Source organism: Clarias gariepinus, chromosome 27, assembly GCF_024256425.1.
Source record: "Clarias gariepinus isolate MV-2021 ecotype Netherlands chromosome 27, CGAR_prim_01v2, whole genome shotgun sequence".
NCBI lineage: Eukaryota > Metazoa > Chordata > Actinopteri > Siluriformes > Clariidae > Clarias > Clarias gariepinus.
The window spans coordinates 325,634-337,500 of record NC_071126.1 but is presented as its reverse complement, the minus strand read 5'-3'; positions in this window follow the sequence as shown (position 1 = coordinate 337,500).

Below are 11,867 nucleotides of genomic sequence, written 5' to 3'. Positions count from 1 at the left end.
GCTGGGCTAGAGGCTGATTCCTCCATGATGATTTGGCCTGTGTGTGCCTGTTGAAAATTTTTCTAAGTCCCAAACTTTTTCTAAGTGTGACAATTTTTCAAAGTCCCATTTTTTTTCTAAGTCCCAAAAATCATGACCTCCATGGGTGTTAGCCCAGTGTAGGCACTTAGTGTGTCCGACCTGAGGTGCTTGTGCTGGGCTAAAGGCTGATTCCTCCATGATGATTTGGCCTGTGTGTGCCTAGTAAAAAAATTTTCTAAGTCCCAAAATTTTTCTAAGTCCCAAAATTTTTCTAAGTCCCCAACTTTTTCTCAGTGTGATAATTTTTCAAAGTCCCAATTTTTTTCTAAGTCCCAAAAATCATGACCTCCATGGGTGTGAGCCCAGTGTATGCACATGGTGTGTCCGACCTGAGGTGCCTGTGCTGGGCTAAAGGCTGATTCCTCCATGATGATTTGGCCTGTGTGTGCCTAGTGAAAATTTTTCTAAGTGTGGAATTTTTTCTAAGTCCCCAACTTTTTCTAAGTGTGATAATTTTTCAAAGTCCCATTTTTTTTCTAAGTCCCAAAAATCATGACCTCCATGGGTGTTAGCCCAGTGTAGGCACATAGTGTGTCCGACCTGATGTGCTTGTGCTGGGCTAAAGGCTGATTCCTCCATGATGATTTGGCCTGTGTGTGCCTAGTAAAAATTTTTCTAAGTCCCAAAATTTTTCTAAGTCCCAAAATTTTTCTAAGTCCCAAACTTTTTCTAAGTGTGATAATTTTTCAAAGTCCCAATTTTTTTCTAAGTCCCAAAAATCATGACCTCCATGGGTGTGAGCCCAGTGTATGCACATGGTGTGTCCGACCTGAGGTGCCTGTGCTGGGCTAAAGGCTGATTCCTCCATGATGATTTGGCCTGTGTGTGCCTAGTAAAGATTTTTCAAAGTCCCAAAATTTTTCTAAGTCCCAAAAATCATGACCTCCATGGGTGTTAGCCCAGTGTAGGCACATAGTGTGTCCGACCTGATGTGCTTGTGCTGGGCTAGAGGCCCATTCCTCCATGATGATTTGGCCTGTGTGTGCCTAGTGAAAATTTTTCTAAGTGTGGAATTTTTTCTAAGTCCCAAACTTTTTCTAAGTGTGATAATTTTTTCAAAGTCCCCAACTTTTTCTAAGTGTGGAAATTTCTCTAAGTCCCATTTTTTTTCAAAGTCCCAAAAATCATGACCTCCATGGGTGTGAGCCCAGTGTATGCACATGCTGTGTCCGACCTGAGGTGCCTGTGCTGGGCTAGAGGCTGATTCCTCCATGATGATTTGGCCTGTGTGTGCCTGTTGAAAATTTTTCTAAGTCCCAAACTTTTTCTAAGTGTGACAATTTTTCAAAGTCCCATTTTTTTTCTAAGTCCCAAAAATCATGACCTCCATGGGTGTAAGCCCAGTGTATGCACATAGTGTGTCCGACCTGAGGTGCTTGTGCTGGGCTAAAGGCCAATTCCTCCATGATGATTTGGCCTGTGTGTGCCTAGTGAAAATTTTTCTAAGTCCCCAACTTTTTCTAAGTGTGGAAATTTTTCTAAGTCCCCAACTTTTTCTAAGTGTGGAAATTTCTCTAAGTCCCATTTTTTTTCAAAGTCCCAAAAATCATGACCTCCATGGGTGTGAGCCCAGTGTATGCACATGCTGTGTCCGACCTGAGGTGCCTGTGCTGGGCTAGAGGCTGATTCCTCCATGATGATTTGGCCTGTGTGTGCCTGTTGAAAATTTTTCTAAGTCCCAAAATTTTTCTAAGTCCCAAAAATCATGACCTCCATGGGTGTTAGCCCAGTGTAGGCACATAGTGTGTCCGACCTGATGTGCTTGTGCTGGGCTAGAGGCCCATTCCTCCATGATGATTTGGCCTGTGTGTGCCTAGTGAAAATTTTTCTAAGTCCCCAACTTTTTCTAAGTGTGGAAATTTTTCTAAGTCCAGAAATTTTTCTAAGTCCCCAACTTTTTCTAAGTGTGGAAATTTTTCTAAGTCCCATTTTTTTTCTAAGTCCCAAAAATCATGACCTCCATGGGTGTGAGCCCAGTGTATGCACATGGTGTGTCCGACCTGAGGTGCCTGTGCTGGGCTAAAGGCTGATTCCTCCATGATGATTTGGCCTGTGTGTGCCTAGTGAAAATTTTTCTAAGTGTGGAATTTTTTCTAAGTCCCCAACTTTTTCTAAGTGTGATAATTTTTCAAAGTCCCTTTTTTTTTCTAAGTCCCAAAAATCATGACCTCCATGGGTGTTAGCCCAGTGTAGGCACATAGTGTGTCCGACCTGATGTGCTTGTGCTGGGCTAAAGGCTGATTCCTCCATGATGATTTGGCCTGTGTGTGCCTAGTAAAAATTTTTCTAAGTCCCAAAATTTTTCTAAGTCCCAAAATTTTTCTAAGTCCCAAACTTTTTCTAAGTGTGATAATTTTTCTAAGTCCCATTTTTTTTCTAAGTCCCAAAAATCATGACCTCCATGGGTGTGAGCCCAGTGTATGCACATGGTGTGTCCGACCTGAGGTGCCTGTGCTGGGCTAAAGGCTGATTCCTCCATGATGATTTGGCCTGTGTGTGCGTAGTAAAAATTTTTCAAAGTCCCAAAATTTTTCTAAGTCCCAAAAATCATGACCTCCATGGGTGTTAGCCCAGTGTAGGCACATAGTGTGTCCGACCTGATGTGCTTGTGCTGGGCTAGAGGCCCATTCCTCCATGATGATTTGGCCTGTGTGTGCCTAGTGAAAATTTTTCTAAGTCCCCAACTTTTTCTAAGTGTGGAAATTTTTCTAAGTCCAGAAATTTTTCTAAGTCCCCAACTTTTTCTAAGTGTGGAAATTTTTCTAAGTCCCATTTTTTTTCTAAGTCCCAAAAATCATGACCTCCATGGGTGTGAGCCCAGTGTATGCACATGGTGTGTCCGACCTGAGGTGCCTGTGCTGGGCTAAAGGCTGATTCCTCCATGATGATTTGGCCTGTGTGTGCCTAGTGAAAATTTTTCTAAGTGTGGAATTTTTTCTAAGTCCCCAACTTTTTCTAAGTGTGATAATTTTTCAAAGTCCCATTTTTTTTCTAAGTCCCAAAAATCATGACCTCCATGGGTGTTAGCCCAGTGTAGGCACATAGTGTGTCCGACCTGATGTGCTTGTGCTGGGCTAAAGGCTGATTCCTCCATGATGATTTGGCCTGTGTGTGCCTAGTAAAAATTTTTCTAAGTCCCAAAATTTTTCTAAGTCCCAAAATTTTTCTAAGTCCCAAACTTTTTCTAAGTGTGATAATTTTTCAAAGTCCCAATTTTTTTCTAAGTCCCAAAAATCATGACCTCCATGGGTGTGAGCCCAGTGTATGCACATGGTGTGTCCGACCTGAGGTGCCTGTGCTGGGCTAAAGGCTGATTCCTCCATGATGATTTGGCCTGTGTGTGCCTAGTAAAAATTTTTCAAAGTCCCAAAATTTTTCTAAGTCCCAAAAATCATGACCTCCATGGGTGTTAGCCCAGTGTAGGCACATAGTGTGTCCGACCTGATGTGCTTGTGCTGGGCTAGAGGCCCATTCCTCCATGATGATTTGGCCTGTGTGTGCCTAGTGAAAATTTTTCTAAGTGTGGAATTTTTTCTAAGTCCCAAACTTTTTCTAAGTGTGATAATTTTTCAAAGTCCCATTTTTTTTCTAAGTCCCAAAAATCATGACCTCCATGGGTGTTAGCCCAGTGTAGGCACTTAGTGTGTCCGACCTGAGGTGCTTGTGCTGGGCTAAAGGCTGATTCCTCCATGATGATTTGGCCTGTGTGTGCCTAGTAAAAAAATTTTCTAAGTCCCAAAATTTTTCTAAGTCCCAAAATTTTTCTAAGTCCCCAACTTTTTCTCAGTGTGATAATTTTTCAAAGTCCCAATTTTTTTCTAAGTCCCAAAAATCATGACCTCCATGGGTGTGAGCCCAGTGTATGCACATGGTGTGTCCGACCTGAGGTGCCTGTGCTGGGCTAAAGGCTGATTCCTCCATGATGATTTGGCCTGTGTGTGCCTAGTGAAAATTTTTCTAAGTGTGGAATTTTTTCTAAGTCCCCAACTTTTTCTAAGTGTGATAATTTTTCAAAGTCCCATTTTTTTTCTAAGTCCCAAAAATCATGACCTCCATGGGTGTTAGCCCAGTGTAGGCACATAGTGTGTCCGACCTGATGTGCTTGTGCTGGGCTAAAGGCTGATTCCTCCATGATGATTTGGCCTGTGTGTGCCTAGTAAAAATTTTTCTAAGTCCCAAAATTTTTCTAAGTCCCAAAATTTTTCTAAGTCCCAAACTTTTTCTAAGTGTGATAATTTTTCAAAGTCCCAATTTTTTTCTAAGTCCCAAAAATCATGACCTCCATGGGTGTGAGCCCAGTGTATGCACATGGTGTGTCCGACCTGAGGTGCCTGTGCTGGGCTAAAGGCTGATTCCTCCATGATGATTTGGCCTGTGTGTGCCTAGTAAAAATTTTTCAAAGTCCCAAAATTTTTCTAAGTCCCAAAAATCATGACCTCCATGGGTGTTAGCCCAGTGTAGGCACATAGTGTGTCCGACCTGATGTGCTTGTGCTGGGCTAGAGGCCCATTCCTCCATGATGATTTGGCCTGTGTGTGCCTAGTGAAAATTTTTCTAAGTGTGGAATTTTTTCTAAGTCCCAAACTTTTTCTAAGTGTGATAATTTTTTCAAAGTCCCCAACTTTTTCTAAGTGTGGAAATTTCTCTAAGTCCCATTTTTTTTCAAAGTCCCAAAAATCATGACCTCCATGGGTGTGAGCCCAGTGTATGCACATGCTGTGTCCGACCTGAGGTGCCTGTGCTGGGCTAGAGGCTGATTCCTCCATGATGATTTGGCCTGTGTGTGCCTGTTGAAAATTTTTCTAAGTCCCAAACTTTTTCTAAGTGTGACAATTTTTCAAAGTCCCATTTTTTTTCTAAGTCCCAAAAATCATGACCTCCATGGGTGTAAGCCCAGTGTATGCACATAGTGTGTCCGACCTGAGGTGCTTGTGCTGGGCTAAAGGCCAATTCCTCCATGATGATTTGGCCTGTGTGTGCCTAGTGAAAATTTTTCTAAGTCCCCAACTTTTTCTAAGTGTGGAAATTTTTCTAAGTCCCCAACTTTTTCTAAGTGTGGAAATTTCTCTAAGTCCCATTTTTTTTCAAAGTCCCAAAAATCATGACCTCCATGGGTGTGAGCCCAGTGTATGCACATGCTGTGTCCGACCTGAGGTGCCTGTGCTGGGCTAGAGGCTGATTCCTCCATGATGATTTGGCCTGTGTGTGCCTGTTGAAAATTTTTCTAAGTCCCAAAATTTTTCTAAGTCCCAAAAATCATGACCTCCATGGGTGTTAGCCCAGTGTAGGCACATAGTGTGTCCGACCTGATGTGCTTGTGCTGGGCTAGAGGCCCATTCCTCCATGATGATTTGGCCTGTGTGTGCCTAGTGAAAATTTTTCTAAGTCCCCAACTTTTTCTAAGTGTGGAAATTTTTCTAAGTCCAGAAATTTTTCTAAGTCCCCAACTTTTTCTAAGTGTGGAAATTTTTCTAAGTCCCATTTTTTTTCTAAGTCCCAAAAATCATGACCTCCATGGGTGTGAGCCCAGTGTATGCACATGGTGTGTCCGACCTGAGGTGCCTGTGCTGGGCTAAAGGCTGATTCCTCCATGATGATTTGGCCTGTGTGTGCCTAGTGAAAATTTTTCTAAGTGTGGAATTTTTTCTAAGTCCCCAACTTTTTCTAAGTGTGATAATTTTTCAAAGTCCCTTTTTTTTTCTAAGTCCCAAAAATCATGACCTCCATGGGTGTTAGCCCAGTGTAGGCACATAGTGTGTCCGACCTGATGTGCTTGTGCTGGGCTAAAGGCTGATTCCTCCATGATGATTTGGCCTGTGTGTGCCTAGTAAAAATTTTTCTAAGTCCCAAAATTTTTCTAAGTCCCAAAATTTTTCTAAGTCCCAAACTTTTTCTAAGTGTGATAATTTTTCTAAGTCCCATTTTTTTTCTAAGTCCCAAAAATCATGACCTCCATGGGTGTGAGCCCAGTGTATGCACATGGTGTGTCCGACCTGAGGTGCCTGTGCTGGGCTAAAGGCTGATTCCTCCATGATGATTTGGCCTGTGTGTGCGTAGTAAAAATTTTTCAAAGTCCCAAAATTTTTCTAAGTCCCAAAAATCATGACCTCCATGGGTGTTAGCCCAGTGTAGGCACATAGTGTGTCCGACCTGATGTGCTTGTGCTGGGCTAGAGGCCCATTCCTCCATGATGATTTGGCCTGTGTGTGCCTAGTGAAAATTTTTCTAAGTCCCCAACTTTTTCTAAGTGTGGAAATTTTTCTAAGTCCAGAAATTTTTCTAAGTCCCCAACTTTTTCTAAGTGTGGAAATTTTTCTAAGTCCCATTTTTTTTCTAAGTCCCAAAAATCATGACCTCCATGGGTGTGAGCCCAGTGTATGCACATGGTGTGTCCGACCTGAGGTGCCTGTGCTGGGCTAAAGGCTGATTCCTCCATGATGATTTGGCCTGTGTGTGCCTAGTGAAAATTTTTCTAAGTGTGGAATTTTTTCTAAGTCCCCAACTTTTTCTAAGTGTGATAATTTTTCAAAGTCCCATTTTTTTTCTAAGTCCCAAAAATCATGACCTCCATGGGTGTTAGCCCAGTGTAGGCACATAGTGTGTCCGACCTGATGTGCTTGTGCTGGGCTAAAGGCTGATTCCTCCATGATGATTTGGCCTGTGTGTGCCTAGTAAAAATTTTTCTAAGTCCCAAAATTTTTCTAAGTCCCAAAATTTTTCTAAGTCCCAAACTTTTTCTAAGTGTGATAATTTTTCAAAGTCCCAATTTTTTTCTAAGTCCCAAAAATCATGACCTCCATGGGTGTGAGCCCAGTGTATGCACATGGTGTGTCCGACCTGAGGTGCCTGTGCTGGGCTAAAGGCTGATTCCTCCATGATGATTTGGCCTGTGTGTGCCTAGTAAAAATTTTTCAAAGTCCCAAAATTTTTCTAAGTCCCAAAAATCATGACCTCCATGGGTGTTAGCCCAGTGTAGGCACATAGTGTGTCCGACCTGATGTGCTTGTGCTGGGCTAGAGGCCCATTCCTCCATGATGATTTGGCCTGTGTGTGCCTAGTGAAAATTTTTCTAAGTGTGGAATTTTTTCTAAGTCCCAAACTTTTTCTAAGTGTGATAATTTTTTCAAAGTCCCCAACTTTTTCTAAGTGTGGAAATTTCTCTAAGTCCCATTTTTTTTCAAAGTCCCAAAAATCATGACCTCCATGGGTGTGAGCCCAGTGTATGCACATGCTGTGTCCGACCTGAGGTGCCTGTGCTGGGCTAGAGGCTGATTCCTCCATGATGATTTGGCCTGTGTGTGCCTGTTGAAAATTTTTCTAAGTCCCAAACTTTTTCTAAGTGTGACAATTTTTCAAAGTCCCATTTTTTTTCTAAGTCCCAAAAATCATGACCTCCATGGGTGTAAGCCCAGTGTATGCACATAGTGTGTCCGACCTGAGGTGCTTGTGCTGGGCTAAAGGCCAATTCCTCCATGATGATTTGGCCTGTGTGTGCCTAGTGAAAATTTTTCTAAGTCCCCAACTTTTTCTAAGTGTGGAAATTTTTCTAAGTCCCCAACTTTTTCTAAGTGTGGAAATTTCTCTAAGTCCCATTTTTTTTCAAAGTCCCAAAAATCATGACCTCCATGGGTGTGAGCCCAGTGTATGCACATGCTGTGTCCGACCTGAGGTGCCTGTGCTGGGCTAGAGGCTGATTCCTCCATGATGATTTGGCCTGTGTGTGCCTGTTGAAAATTTTTCTAAGTCCCAAAATTTTTCTAAGTCCCAAAAATCATGACCTCCATGGGTGTTAGCCCAGTGTAGGCACATAGTGTGTCCGACCTGATGTGCTTGTGCTGGGCTAGAGGCCCATTCCTCCATGATGATTTGGCCTGTGTGTGCCTAGTGAAAATTTTTCTAAGTCCCCAACTTTTTCTAAGTGTGGAAATTTTTCTAAGTCCAGAAATTTTTCTAAGTCCCCAACTTTTTCTAAGTGTGGAAATTTTTCTAAGTCCCATTTTTTTTCTAAGTCCCAAAAATCATGACCTCCATGGGTGTGAGCCCAGTGTATGCACATGGTGTGTCCGACCTGAGGTGCCTGTGCTGGGCTAAAGGCTGATTCCTCCATGATGATTTGGCCTGTGTGTGCCTAGTGAAAATTTTTCTAAGTGTGGAATTTTTTCTAAGTCCCCAACTTTTTCTAAGTGTGATAATTTTTCAAAGTCCCTTTTTTTTTCTAAGTCCCAAAAATCATGACCTCCATGGGTGTTAGCCCAGTGTAGGCACATAGTGTGTCCGACCTGATGTGCTTGTGCTGGGCTAAAGGCTGATTCCTCCATGATGATTTGGCCTGTGTGTGCCTAGTAAAAATTTTTCTAAGTCCCAAAATTTTTCTAAGTCCCAAAATTTTTCTAAGTCCCAAACTTTTTCTAAGTGTGATAATTTTTCAAAGTCCCAATTTTTTTCTAAGTCCCAAAAATCATGACCTCCATGGGTGTGAGCCCAGTGTATGCACATGGTGTGTCCGACCTGAGGTGCCTGTGCTGGGCTAAAGGCTGATTCCTCCATGATGATTTGGCCTGTGTGTGCCTAGTAAAAATTTTTCAAAGTCCCAAAATTTTTCTAAGTCCCAAAAATCATGACCTCCATGGGTGTTAGCCCAGTGTAGGCACATAGTGTGTCCGACCTGATGTGCTTGTGCTGGGCTAGAGGCCCATTCCTCCATGATGATTTGGCCTGTGTGTGCCTAGTGAAAATTTTTCTAAGTGTGGAATTTTTTCTAAGTCCCAAACTTTTTCTAAGTGTGATAATTTTTTCAAAGTCCCCAACTTTTTCTAAGTGTGGAAATTTCTCTAAGTCCCATTTTTTTTCAAAGTCCCAAAAATCATGACCTCCATGGGTGTGAGCCCAGTGTATGCACATGCTGTGTCCGACCTGAGGTGCCTGTGCTGGGCTAGAGGCTGATTCCTCCATGATGATTTGGCCTGTGTGTGCCTGTTGAAAATTTTTCTAAGTCCCAAACTTTTTCTAAGTGTGACAATTTTTCAAAGTCCCATTTTTTTTCTAAGTCCCAAAAATCATGACCTCCATGGGTGTAAGCCCAGTGTATGCACATAGTGTGTCCGACCTGAGGTGCTTGTGCTGGGCTAAAGGCCAATTCCTCCATGATGATTTGGCCTGTGTGTGCCTAGTGAAAATTTTTCTAAGTCCCCAACTTTTTCTAAGTGTGGAAATTTTTCTAAGTCCCCAACTTTTTCTAAGTGTGGAAATTTCTCTAAGTCCCATTTTTTTTCAAAGTCCCAAAAATCATGACCTCCATGGGTGTGAGCCCAGTGTATGCACATGCTGTGTCCGACCTGAGGTGCCTGTGCTGGGCTAGAGGCTGATTCCTCCATGATGATTTGGCCTGTGTGTGCCTGTTGAAAATTTTTCTAAGTCCCAAAATTTTTCTAAGTCCCAAAAATCATGACCTCCATGGGTGTTAGCCCAGTGTAGGCACATAGTGTGTCCGACCTGATGTGCTTGTGCTGGGCTAGAGGCCCATTCCTCCATGATGATTTGGCCTGTGTGTGCCTAGTGAAAATTTTTCTAAGTCCCCAACTTTTTCTAAGTGTGGAAATTTTTCTAAGTCCAGAAATTTTTCTAAGTCCCCAACTTTTTCTAAGTGTGGAAATTTTTCTAAGTCCCATTTTTTTTCTAAGTCCCAAAAATCATGACCTCCATGGGTGTGAGCCCAGTGTATGCACATGGTGTGTCCGACCTGAGGTGCCTGTGCTGGGCTAAAGGCTGATTCCTCCATGATGATTTGGCCTGTGTGTGCCTAGTGAAAATTTTTCTAAGTGTGGAATTTTTTCTAAGTCCCCAACTTTTTCTAAGTGTGATAATTTTTCAAAGTCCCTTTTTTTTTCTAAGTCCCAAAAATCATGACCTCCATGGGTGTTAGCCCAGTGTAGGCACATAGTGTGTCCGACCTGATGTGCTTGTGCTGGGCTAAAGGCTGATTCCTCCATGATGATTTGGCCTGTGTGTGCCTAGTAAAAATTTTTCTAAGTCCCAAAATTTTTCTAAGTCCCAAAATTTTTCTAAGTCCCAAACTTTTTCTAAGTGTGATAATTTTTCTAAGTCCCATTTTTTTTCTAAGTCCCAAAAATCATGACCTCCATGGGTGTGAGCCCAGTGTATGCACATGGTGTGTCCGACCTGAGGTGCCTGTGCTGGGCTAAAGGCTGATTCCTCCATGATGATTTGGCCTGTGTGTGCGTAGTAAAAATTTTTCAAAGTCCCAAAATTTTTCTAAGTCCCAAAAATCATGACCTCCATGGGTGTTAGCCCAGTGTAGGCACATAGTGTGTCCGACCTGATGTGCTTGTGCTGGGCTAGAGGCCCATTCCTCCATGATGATTTGGCCTGTGTGTGCCTAGTGAAAATTTTTCTAAGTCCCCAACTTTTTCTAAGTGTGGAAATTTTTCTAAGTCCAGAAATTTTTCTAAGTCCCCAACTTTTTCTAAGTGTGGAAATTTTTCTAAGTCCCATTTTTTTTCTAAGTCCCAAAAATCATGACCTCCATGGGTGTGAGCCCAGTGTATGCACATGGTGTGTCCGACCTGAGGTGCCTGTGCTGGGCTAAAGGCTGATTCCTCCATGATGATTTGGCCTGTGTGTGCCTAGTGAAAATTTTTCTAAGTGTGGAATTTTTTCTAAGTCCCCAACTTTTTCTAAGTGTGATAATTTTTCAAAGTCCCATTTTTTTTCTAAGTCCCAAAAATCATGACCTCCATGGGTGTTAGCCCAGTGTAGGCACATAGTGTGTCCGACCTGATGTGCTTGTGCTGGGCTAAAGGCTGATTCCTCCATGATGATTTGGCCTGTGTGTGCCTAGTAAAAATTTTTCTAAGTCCCAAAATTTTTCTAAGTCCCAAAATTTTTCTAAGTCCCAAACTTTTTCTAAGTGTGATAATTTTTCAAAGTCCCAATTTTTTTCTAAGTCCCAAAAATCATGACCTCCATGGGTGTGAGCCCAGTGTATGCACATGGTGTGTCCGACCTGAGGTGCCTGTGCTGGGCTAAAGGCTGATTCCTCCATGATGATTTGGCCTGTGTGTGCCTAGTAAAAATTTTTCAAAGTCCCAAAATTTTTCTAAGTCCCAAAAATCATGACCTCCATGGGTGTTAGCCCAGTGTAGGCACATAGTGTGTCCGACCTGATGTGCTTGTGCTGGGCTAGAGGCCCATTCCTCCATGATGATTTGGCCTGTGTGTGCCTAGTGAAAATTTTTCTAAGTGTGGAATTTTTTCTAAGTCCCAAACTTTTTCTAAGTGTGATAATTTTTCAAAGTCCCATTTTTTTTCTAAGTCCCAAAAATCATGACCTCCATGGGTGTTAGCCCAGTGTAGGCACTTAGTGTGTCCGACCTGAGGTGCTTGTGCTGGGCTAAAGGCTGATTCCTCCATGATGATTTGGCCTGTGTGTGCCTAGTAAAAAAATTTTCTAAGTCCCAAAATTTTTCTAAGTCCCAAAATTTTTCTAAGTCCCCAACTTTTTCTCAGTGTGATAATTTTTCAAAGTCCCAATTTTTTTCTAAGTCCCAAAAATCATGACCTCCATGGGTGTGAGCCCAGTGTATGCACATGGTGTGTCCGACCTGAGGTGCCTGTGCTGGGCTAAAGGCTGATTCCTCCATGATGATTTGGCCTGTGTGTGCCTAGTGAAAATTTTTCTAAGTGTGGAATTTTTTCTAAGTCCCCAACTTTTTCTAAGTGTGATAATTTTTCAAAGTCCCATTTTTTTTCTAAGTCCCAAAAATCAT